This window comes from Bactrocera latifrons, unplaced genomic scaffold (genome assembly GCF_001853355.1).
Source record: "Bactrocera latifrons isolate USDA-ARS-PBARC rearing strain unplaced genomic scaffold, ASM185335v1 scaffold_53, whole genome shotgun sequence".
Classification (NCBI taxonomy): Eukaryota; Metazoa; Arthropoda; class Insecta; order Diptera; family Tephritidae; genus Bactrocera; species Bactrocera latifrons.
The window spans coordinates 1342769-1345304 of record NW_017537190.1 but is presented as its reverse complement, the minus strand read 5'-3'; positions in this window follow the sequence as shown (position 1 = coordinate 1345304).

The window sequence follows — 2536 nt, the reverse complement described above, 5'->3', positions numbered from 1 at the left end:
AATTAAAAATTTAAAGTCTGCTTTTTAGTACAAAATTTTTGTTTTCAAAAATTTGTTACTCTAATTGTAATATACATATGTACATAAACAGTTTTATGTTCATTTTATTAATTTCTGTTTGTAACTATAATATTATAATAATAATAATAATATTCAGTATGTCTTCAGCCTAAACTTTTGCAGTGGCGTATTGGCATTTCCTTAAGTCAATAATAAAGTGCGCTCATATTTTTTTGTTACATTTARTTTTCACAAAATGATTTTGAACGASTATAAATCGTCTTATTACCCACAAGTATTCACAACTTTTATWAATGTTTTTAGATATGTATGTAGGYTTTCCCAAACARCAATATCGYCAMATACGCACAATTTCGTATYAAATAAATTTTGACAACTCGTGATATTCACCTGTTRTGCACACTTTATTTCGGGTGTGTTACGTCAAACACGTTGAACAACGATCAATCGCTAAATCGGGTAAGCAGCTTGTTAGCTTACACTTTCCATTTAGCTGATAAGCAAATCACTATCAAATTGAGATTATGTGGCTGATTTGTAAGTGTTTACTTTATCATTTCGATTGAAGCACTTATGCGCTAACGATATCAATAAATAGTCATTTATTTATATACTTATTTACCTACTACATATATATGGTTTACGCCACTTCAAGCAACAACAAATTGCTTATTTAAMAAACTTATTATTATCAGCATGAAASGGCAATTTGAGGCGTCAAGACGCCAGAAAAGTGTGCCCCTAACCTTCAAAATTTTTTTCAAGCGTCGCTTGCTTGCTTCYGCGCTCTGCGTTCTCTCGTGATCGCTTAATTGATTTCCATTTACTGTTTTATGGCCCGATAAAGTCACTCTCTTCACACATACATTTCTACATTCACACATACACAACTATGCTGTTGGAGTTGTTAAGGTGCTTCATGTGATCACGTGGTGTCGAACTTTTTGCTGCTTGMTCGCAAAACAGTTTATTTTTAATTTTCCCGTTCATTTCGAATATTTGCGGAAAATGTTTGCGTATTCATTAAGCGCTATCACTAACATTTAATTRGCGCATTTAGTTGTTAATTAATGTGTAAATATTTATTTTCATAGACAATGTTATAATCGATGTTGTTATTGTGTCATGTTGGCAATGAAATTTTTTGAAATTGTTTGTGTTCATTTTTGAGTTTGTGGAAACATTCCGACCCATTACTTCGCCACTCCAATTGTAATTAGATAATTAATTTATTGTTATTATTGTTCTTATGCTTTTCATGTTCTTATGTGCAAAGGTGTTATTGTTTTAATATGTTTGAACAGCGATAACGCGCCTCACCATACAATATGTACATTGTACCACAATTTTTTCTGTGTTAATAGCTTATTTTCCACTTGTTTGCTTWTCTAATGATACAATTTAATATACCGTAGAGTGTTTATTTGAGATTGAGAAAAATAGTATTTGTTAATTATTCTCGATGTGTTCTTAGCCTCAAGTTTCAAAGTATGCTATGTATGCGAGGGTTGTCATAAGTCCTAATGAGTCCAAGTGTTTAAGCGCTCAGAAATACATAGATATCAGGCTTCAAAGCAGGATTGTAGAATAAAAAAGGATATCCTTACAGGATTTCACACTTGTGAATTTCAAAAAATTTATTTTTTGTTGTATATTTATTTATTGATATATGTACAGGGAATATAAAGGGTGATCCATTTCGAGGTTCCCTACTGTTCTAAAGAAAAAACACAGAAAATTTAAATTTTAATGGGGAATGTTTTTTAGCATTCCCAAAACGTTCTCTCAATAAATCCATTGACGGTTACGTTCTTACCGATGATTCCAAGGGCCCACAAACCACAACAAACCGTTATTTATTCTGAATAAAATGGCAGCTCTAGAATCTCTTGAGGTTGCCCTTCATCCCAAATGCGGTAATTTTGCTTGATTGCATACCCGTTGAGCTAGAAATGAGCCTCGTCGATGAAAATAAAATTGGCTCGAAAACGTYAGATCTCTTAGGAGTTTTTCAAGAGCTAATGTCACTTGGAAAGGTAGAGCGGCTTCAGTTCATGCACAAGTTGTATTTTGTACGTTTTCCGTTCAAGATCTCGATGTAAAATGACGTATAGAACGACTTGGCTATACATCAGTCTGAGTCTCTCCACGGTCATCGTGTACACTCTGAGCTACGGCTGCTATATTCTCTTTTTTAGTCAGGACATTACGTTGATCCTTTCTGATGCAAACTCCTCCTTAGCTGGTGTGGCCGTGTATTTTGGATCGTTATCCTGCTCAAACGTCTTTTTTGTAGGCATCTCCCAGCTGAAAAATAGTAATTGTGTATATACATATGTGTGTATGATAACATATCGAAGGATGTTACACTGCACGGTCCATGAGGTCATTGATCAAATGCGTAGGACCGGCACCACAACGAACATACTTWTTGTATCCTATTCCCTGAAAGAAGCAATTTTGCTTTCTTTGATCCACATTACATTCCACCATTTTGTAGATGGCCAATTGAAAC